General features: G+C 37.5%; 1 pseudogene across 1 annotated transcript; it reads left to right on the top strand.

The window, feature by feature from the left end:
- Positions 1-374: 374 nt before the first annotated feature.
- On the top strand, positions 375-8,487 carry LOC307110121 (olfactory receptor 52E4-like; annotated as a pseudogene). The gene is made up of 2 exons: positions 375-385; positions 7,798-8,487. The product of its transcript is annotated as an olfactory receptor 52E4-like (transcript).
- The last annotated feature ends 1,317 nt before the right edge of the window (positions 8,488-9,804 follow it).

The following is a 9,804-nucleotide window of genomic DNA, read 5'->3' as shown; positions in this document are numbered from 1 at the left end:
TACTACTTTAGAAAATGTTTTAAGTGTACAAAGTATTAGTTTTTAAATCTTCACAACAATTATTTGCAATGTGTATTATACTGCTCATTATAGAGGAGGAAATGGAGACACAGAGTTTAAATTTCTTGCCCAACCTCATATATATGTTCATTAAATAGCGAAGATAGGATTCAAAGGCATGCAGTCTATCTCTAAGTTCATTCAGTTAGCCCATTTCCTATAACTCACGCTTCTTTCCCTATATCTTTTTCACAGTATATTAAGCCATGTCTTATTTTATTGTTAATAAGAATCAGGAAGAAGAGAGAATTTGGGTTCCAAACAATTGATATTTGTTATATTATTGCCCCACCTAAATTCTACTCCATGAAAGGATGGATACTAGGTAGGCTTCAATTTTTTCATGATAGTATTTTTTTAAATGTATTTTATTGATTTTTTACAGAGAGGAAGGGAGAGGGATACAGAGTTAGAAACATTGATGAGAGAGAAACATTGATCAGCTGCCTCCTGCACACTCCCTACTGGGGATGTGCCTGCAACCAAGGTACATGCCCTTGACCGGACTCAAACCTGGGACCCTTGAGTCCACAGGCCGACCCTCCATCCACTGAGCCAAACCGGTTAGGGCTCATGATAGTATTTAAGGTTAAATTGTATTTAGGACTGCGGTGGGAGAAGGAGGTAAGTTAGGTACGTTTTGGAGAAATTGACCAGATGGAAGCAAGGTGAAGAATATGTTAATGGGGGAAAAAAAGCCCAATTCTTTCTGCCTCATGTATGTGGCACCCATGAGAGGAAATCCAGAACTAAAATGATGTGGAAGAGTGAGTGGAAGGTAAGCCCTCCTCAAAGCCTCTCCTGCCTAGAGAGAAGCCAGTTAATCATGAATCAGCAGCCCAAACGTGAGAACCAGCATCCAAAATCAAGACTTCTTTCTTAGATTGTTTTGTTTTATTTTTACTTTTTAATATATTTTTATTGATTTCAGAGAGTAAGGGAGAGGGAGAGAGAGAGAAACATCAATAATGACAGAGAATCATTGATTGGCTGCCTCCAGCACACCCCCTACTGGGGATTGAGCCCACAACCCAAGCATATGCCCTTGACTGGAATCGAACCTGGGACCCTTCAGTCTGTAGGCTGATGCTCTATCCACTGAGCCAAAACAGCTAGGGCTAGATTGTTGTTGTTTTTTAAAATCACCAATTACATTATGCTTCATATGCAGCATCTAGTAAAGTGCCTCTGGACACCTTTATTCTCCAGAGAGCAGTACTGTTTATATAAATCTTCCCTTTTAGTCAGAGTGGATGAAAATGGAAACATTCTGGGCCAGGTGATCTAGCTCATCCAGAAAGCTTTGCTGTTAAGTCTGGCCTTGGGGCCAGAAAGGATTCCAAAAAGACAGGAGCCACTTTACTGTGGCCACTTTATTAAGATTTTAAGTTGAAGAGATAAAATAGATGACCAGAATGTAGGGAAAAGAAAAACTAGCTGAAGATAGGTCTTAAGAACCGGGGTTTAATAAGATAATAATTTACATAGACTCTGGTGTGTACTCTCACATAGGCTTGATTAAATCTTGTCCTATCTAATAATAGAGTAAAATGTAAATTACCATCACTCTGCTACGCCCACGATTGGGCGGTGGGAGGCTGGGGGGCGGGACTCGGGGTGGCCTATCCAGCCATTGAGAGGCACGGATCTGCTGCCACTGAAGGGGGCGGGACTCCCGCCCCCTGCGACTCTCAACGGCCAGATCGAGGCCAAATCTGTGGCCGCTGAGGGGGCCTGCGCGGACACCCAGCTGCGCCTCTCAACGGCAGGGTAGCCAGGTGTCCGCGGCAGCCCCCCTCAGCGGCCCGTTGAGAGGCGCAGGGGGTGGGAGTCCCGCCCCCTGCGCCTCTCAACAGCAGGGTAGCCCCCCTCAGCGGCCACGGACCATCAAAAGCGTGGGAGCTGGGTGCCTGTCCGCTCAAGCACCAGGCCTTTCAGAAGCCTCCGCCACGCCGGAGGCTTCTGAAAGGCCTGGTGCACCAGCGATCGAAAGTGAAAGCGTGGCAGCTGGATGCCTGTCCGCTCAGACACCAGGCTTTTCAGAAGCCTCTGCCACGCCGGAGGCTTCTGAAAGGCCTGGTGCACCAGCGATGGAAAGTGAAAGTGTGGCAGCTGGATGCCTGTCCACTCAGACACCAGCAGACAGGCACCCAGCTCCCCGCGATCAAAAGCAAAAGCGTGGCAGCTGGATGCCTGTTCGCTCAGACACCAGGCCTTTCAGAAGCCTCCAGCGCGGCGGAGGCTTCTGAAAGGCCTGGTGCACTAGCGGACAGGCACCCAGCTCCCCGTGATCAAAAGCAAAAGAGTGTAGGGGACCCTACACGTGCATGATTCAATCATGCACTGGGCCTCTAGTTCTTAAATATTTGGATAAGTGCTGTGTGTGTATATGTAAATACCATTTTAACTTTCTGTGTTGTCTATCTTTCTCTAAGTCTTTGTCACTCAACTCACTTTTTCTTTTGCCTATTGTGGTTGTATTTTAACCCTCAATCTGTCATCCTTGCCTTCTTTTAGCTGGCAGCATTCTATATCTTGCAGAACTTTACCTAACTTTGTAAATCTCTTTGTCCCCCATTCAGGTCTCAGAATAAATATTTCACAATTAATGCCTTCATGTGACATGGTGGTAAAAAATGCCAGATTAAGAATCCTTACTAGTAAATCTCCAAAGCTATTGTAAAAAAAAAAAAATGTTTTTAAAGCTTGGCTCATCATTTATAAAATCAATTCCACAGTTTTCAAAACATTTTTAGGTACAGATATACCCAGGATCTTTAAGCAATAATCTATCTAAATTTCATTTCTATAAATTATTTTAATTGTTTTCCTAATTGGAAGTTAACACAAATATAGTGATAGCAATGTAAAACCAATCAGTAAAGTATTTAAATAATTTAGAACTTATATTATTAGGATTTCTTAATTAATTTTGACCTCCTAATATGTTCTCCATATTTGTTTATAATTCCTGAGCTTAACTTGCAAGATATTACTATTTTAATATTTATTTGGAGAATTTGTTTTTAAAGAAATAAGGTCTATAGAATATTGCCAGACAGCTTGAAAGAAACATAATTATTGCCTTAGCTGGTTTGGCTCAGTGGTTAGAGTGTCTGCCCTGGACTGAAGGGTCCCAGGTTTGATTCTGATCAGGGGCACATGCCTGGGTTGCGGGCTTGATCCCCAATAGGGGGTAAGAGGCAACCAATCAATGATTCTCTCTCATCATTGATGTTTCTGTCACTTCTTTTTACCTTCCTCTCTGAAATCAATAAAAATATATTTAAAAAAACAAACATAATTATTAGTCAAACAATTTTTTTTAGTTTTAAATTCTGAACTTTGTCCATTATCACATATCACAAAGTCAGTTTGGGCTACTTGATACTGAGTTACAGTCACAGAAAGCTTATTAGATATTTCAGCCTTCAAATTACTGGCCTTGGATGTGTATGACCACTATCAATCATCATTTTCAAGAAAGAAAATATCAGGAATAATATTTAAGTCTCCTTGAGAACAGAAATTATTACAGAATTTTTAGATTTAATATAGGTTGTTATTTTATTTTTTGCTCTTTGAGTGTGATTGTGAAATATTGCAGTTAGAATTTAGAATTATTAACCTTCTGTGTTGAGGTAAATTATTCTATCTTTGCCTCCAAAATTGAATATTTTATTAGAGCAAATGATTTTGTACTTCCAAATTTAAAATATTAACAATGAAATTTACTTTGACTAGATGTATATTATATACCATTTCATTAAGGAGCATTTCAAACATATACAAGCTAAATGCATAATGCTATTTAATTTCAACAATCATAAACATTCTATTTTCTCTAGGCCCAGATTTGATTTTTTCAAGTAAAATTTACATGTACTTAAATGCACTAATCTTATTTGCACATTTGATAAATGTATATATATATACATCCTATGCCTCTATAACGATGTAGAATTTTTCTATCACCTCAATAAATCCTCATGTGTTTCTTCCCCATCTGCCCTGACCTCTCTCAATCCCTAGGCAACCACTGAGTGGATATTTTCAACTCCTATTTTCTTTGTGTGCTCTAGAACTACATATAAATGAAATTATGTACTTAGTAGCCTTCAGTAACTATTAGTAACCAGTAACCCAATCTAAAGATTTGGATTCACCTATATAAGTAGTCAATCCATCTTTATTGCTGAGTAGGTTTTCATTATGCAAACATTCCAAAATTGATTTGTTCATTCATTTTTTGACGAGTATTTGTGCTGTTTCCACTGGGGCAATGAGAAATAAAGCTGCTATGAACATTCTTGTCCAAGTCTTTGTGTGGACTTATGCTTTCATTTGTTTGCAGTAAACACCAAGGAGTTCAATTGTTGGGGTTACTTTAGGAGAATCTGTAGTTCCACATCCTTGCCAAAAATGTGGTACTTTATGCTTTTTAGTTTAGACATTCTAGTGGATGTACAGTTATATATTATTATAGTTTAATGTACAATTCCTGATGCCTTTGAGAATTTTAATATAATTTGTATATCTTCCATTGCCAAAGGTCAGTTTAGGTCTCTTTCTTTTTCCATTGCTGTTTGTCTTATTTTTTAGTTGTAAGCATTTTTACATGATCTTGATACAAATTCTTTTTTGTATTAAATGGATTATGAATATTTTTTCCCATTCTTAGCCCTCTAAATTCACTTTTTTACAGGAAATTTAAAAATTAATAACATGTAACAGACTATTTTTTTAATGGTTATTGCTTTTTTGTGTTCTAAGAAACCATTACTTTCCACTGGGATGCAAAAGTATTTTTCTCCCTTCATTTTACAGATGTTCAAATTTGAACTTTAAAAAAAAAATACATGTAGTTCTATTTTAAAAATGTAATTGATATTTACATATGTTGTATTCGTAAAATCAAGGTACATTTTTCATAATTATGTTCAATTATACTCATTATCATTGTTAGATTTTTCTATCTTCATTGAATTGCTACATTGGTCACTTTAAAAATGGAACTACCATTTGACCCAGTGATCCCACTTCTAGGAATATATCCCAAGAAACTAGAAATACCAATTAGAAAGGATATATGCAACCCTATTTTCACAGCAGCACAATTCACCATAGCTAAGATTCGGAAACAGCCTAAGTGCCCATCAGCAGATGAGTGGATTAAAAAACTGTGGTACATCTACACAATGGAATGCTACGCTGTGGTAAAAAAGAAGGAGTTCTTGCCATTTGCAACAACATGGATGGAGATGGAGAGCATTATGCTAAGTGAAATAAGCCAGGCAGAGAAAGATAAATATCACATGATCTCACTCATTTATCCTACCTAATAATAGTCAAATATGCAAATTGACCTACCTTCGCTATGCCCGCGATTGGCCAGGAGGCGTGGGGGGGCGGGACTTGGGGTGGCCAATTGGGCCAGCAGGATGCTGAGCTCGCGTTGCCACCGGTGGCTGGAGCTCAGCATCTGCGCCATGGCTGTGCTGCGGCACAGAAGGGTCCTCTGGGGCAGTGAGCTCACATCCCATGGCGGACCATCAAAAGCGGGGGAGCTGGGTGCTTGTCCGCTCAGGCACCAGGCCTTTCAGAAGCCTCCGGCGGGGCGGAGGCTTCTGAAAGGCCTGGTGCACCAGCGGACAGGCACCCAGCTCCCCCGAGATCGAAAGCAAAAGTGTGGGAGCTGGGTGCCTGTCTGCTCAGGCACCAGGCCTTTCAGAATCCTCCGGCGGGGCAGAGGCTTCTGAAAGGCCTGGTGCACCAGCGATCAAAAGCAAAAGCGTGGGAGCTGGGTGCCTGTCTGCTCAGGCACCAGGCCTTTCAGAAGCCTCCGGCGGGGTGGAGGCTTCTGAAAGGCCTGGTGCACCAGCGGACAGGCACCCAGCTCCCCCCCTAAACGTGCATGATTCAATCATGCACTGGGCCTCTAGTGGAATATAATGAACAACATAAACTGATGAACAGAAACAGATCCAGAGACAGAGAAACATCGGTCAGACCATCAAACCTCAGAGGGAAGATAGAGGAGGGTGGGGGTAAGGGGGAGAGATCAACCAAAGGACTTGTATGCATGCATATAGACCTAACCAATGGACACAGACAACAGGGGGCTAAGGGCATGAGTGGGGGGGGGGGGCTGGAGGGGGTAATGGCGGGATAAGGACACATATGTAATAACTTAATCAATAAAGAAATTTAAAAAAAGAAAAAGAAAACCAAAAAAACCCCACAAAACTTTATGCAATTGAATTTAGGACATGAAATGTGCCTAGTTCTGTCTTTTTTCTATTATGCTCTACTTATCTATCATTGTGCAATTGCCACACTGTCTTAATTACTATAGTTTTATAAATTTGAAGTCCTTTATTGTAAGTCCCAAAGTTTTGATATTCTTTTTCCAATGAATTTAGGATATTTCTATAGTTATTTTAGAATAAGCTTACATTTTTTTTGGTATTGATTGAAACTGTTTTAAATTTAATGGTAAATTTAGGAAGAATTGACATCTTAATATATTTGTCATCCAAACCATGAATGTTATGTAATTTTTAAAAATTGTCTCATTAAATTCTTTCATGTTTTATAATTTAAGTGCTTATTACTAAGTACTCCATGTTTTCATGTCATTGTAAGTGGTATTTCAAAATTTTACAAAATTATAATTTAAAATTTTAATTGTAATTATTTGCTAATGGTATTGATGCTTATACCTGAGCAATTAATAAGCTAAATGATTGCTTCTAATTTTTTTTTCATTTTTCTGTAACTGTTCAGGTAATTTCTAAATAGGAATGTTTACTTCTTTCATTTTAGTATTACTTTTTTTGTGTGTGACATATTTAGCTTGTTAGACCCTCTAGCAAAATTGATGCTAGTTGATGTTTTTGCCTTTTTTAAACCCAAGGGACAAACCTTCCAGTGTTTCACCATTCAAAATGATATTAGCTATAGGTTTTTCATGGATTCCTTTCACCAAATGAGTAACTTTTATTTTTTTGCCTAGTTGGCTAAAAGGGTTTTGTTTTTTACTATCATATATGAATGCTAAATTTAATAATTACTTTTTCTAATTCTATTAAGATAATCTTTTTTGCATTATTTGTTTATATAATGAATTATAACTTTTTTGACTAAAAATTCTAATAATTGCTTCATTAATCACAGCATAGAAGCACCAATTTCATCAAAAGATAGCTATAACCACAGTCTTATTAAAGTAAAAAAGGGGGAAAGTAACACCTACAGATTGGGACTATGATGCACAGATGAGCTTCATAAGTGGATATCCTCTTGACTATCATATCCAAAGTTTCTTACATTTCAATTTCTTGCCCTTTATTAAAATAACATTCTGGGGTCTTTCTCTTATGTACCTCATCAACTCAGGTACCAAGGTAACCTGAAAATGTTACACAAGTTATTGTTACTGGAAGGGTAACCAGATGAGAATTTCACAAAAGAGTGAGCTAAAGATGACCATGAACCACTACACCACTGTACCAGCGAAAAAAATTGTTTCTAACTTCCACAATCTCCATGGAATATTAAATGGGATAGGCAATAATTTTAATATATCTGGTAGTTAACTAGCCTCAAATTTCATTCATTATGTTGTTAAGAGTTTCTTTGGTATGCTATTACACATAGTGATATACAGCTATCCCTTATGTTTCCCCAGAAATACCAAAGAAGACAGTAGAGCATTTTCCAAGAGTTCTCACGAAGATGTCCTGTCAATGACACTGTCTCACATCCCTTTGCCTTCCTTCTGCTGGATATACCAGGTCTAGATTTCCATATTTGGATTGCTTTCCCTTTCTTTGTTGTTTATTTGATAGCACTTGTGGGAAATATCACAATCCTGTTTGTGATCAAGACTGAGCGGAGTTTTCATCAACCCATGTTCTACCTCCTGGCTCTTATTTCCTTTATTGATCTAGGCCTTTCCACTTCACCCATCCCAAAGATGCTGGCCATCTTCTGGTTCAACTTTAAGGAGATAAGCTTTAAAGGCTGTCTCATTCAAATGTTCTTTATCCATACCTGCACTGGTATGGAATCTGTTGTACTCTTGGCTATGGCAATTAACCACTTTGTCGCCATCTGTGATCTACTGAGATATACTACTATTCTCACCAACAAAGTGGTAGTCATCATAGCCTCATTTGTAGTGAGGAGGCCAGTATTGTACTCCTTGTCATTCCCCTCTACCCTCCTCTTAAATGATTGTCCTTCTGTAGGCACTATGTTATCCCTCATACCTACTGTGAACATATGGGGATTGCCCATCTTGCCTGTGTTAACGTAAGAGTCAACATCATCTATGGCTCATTTTCTATTGCTGCCCTCATCTTTGACTTAATCCTTTCTGTCCTCTCCTCATCCTTCCAGGGATGGCTGACACAAAGTACTTAGTAAATGTGGTTCACATGTATGTATCATCTTAGCCTAGTGTATTCCAGCATTTTTCTCCTTTATTTCTACTCACTGGTTTGGTAGAAATGTTACTAGCTACATTCACATACTCCTGGCCAGTCTATATAAGTGGTTGTTCCTCCTTGTTTCAATCCAGTCATTTATGGGGTCAGGACAAAGCACATTCAGAACAGAGTTGTAAGAATATTTGTAAAGAATGTGTGACCCAAATGTATTTGGAAATTGATATTCTTTCCAGGTAATATTTAGCTTATACATCTCTCAGGGTGCCCCAAAATGAGACTATGTAAAAGTCACTCAGGCATTACATCAACCTTTATTAGAATCTCTTAAACTCAGAATCAATGATTCCTTTATATAATTTGACTTTCAATTAATTATACTGCTTTTTCTTACTGAAAGTGACTGAGGACAGTAAGGCTAAGTAAAATATGTAATGAGATTCTTGAATTTGTGTGGGTTAATGATGTTCTCCATGTCAGTAGTATTTGTCTATTCTTTTGCCAATACCATACTCTCTTAATTATTGTGGTTTTTTAGTAAGTCTTGAAGTCCAGTTATGTCAGTTCTCCAACCTTATTCTTTTCCTTCAATATTGTGTTTGCCAAGTTGTTTTTTTTACTCTTCACATAAATTATAAAATCAGTTTTTCAATATTCAAAAATAACTTGCTGAGATTTTGATTGAAATTGTATTGAATCTACAGACTGATTTGAGAAGAACTGACATATTGACAATATTGTCTTCCTAACTATGAACATGTGATATTTCTACATTTGCTTATTTCTTTGATATATTTCTCAGATTTGTATAATTTTTCAAATATTGATACTGTACATATTTTTAAAGATTTATATTTAAATATTTATTTTTTAGAGACTAATATAAATTGTATTATGTTTATAATTTCAAATTCCACTTCTTCATTGCTGTTGTATAGGAAAAGTTCATTAAAAGTGTAAAAACTATATTAACCTTGTATCCTGAAACCTTGCTAATGTTGCTCACTACTCCTTGGTAATTTTACTTATGATAAATGTAGGCCCATGTTCACACCAAGTCTTGTACACAGATATTTATAGTTGATTTATTCATAATATCCAAAAACAAAAACCAACACAAATACATAGCATGATGACTTGATGGACAAATTCAGACACATCCACATAATATAATACTATTCAGCACTATAAAGAAATAAATGATGAATACACAACATATATGAATGAATCTTAAAATAATTATGCTTAGTGAAAGAAGTATATACTGGAAGAAAAGAGACATATTATTTTATTA

The sequence above is a fragment of the Cnephaeus nilssonii genome (genome assembly GCF_951640355.1).
Source record: "Cnephaeus nilssonii genome assembly, chromosome: 13".
NCBI classification, from domain to species: domain Eukaryota; kingdom Metazoa; phylum Chordata; class Mammalia; order Chiroptera; family Vespertilionidae; genus Cnephaeus; species Cnephaeus nilssonii.
Note: the sequence above shows the minus strand (reverse complement) of the source record. Positions and strands in the feature narration are given on the sequence as shown.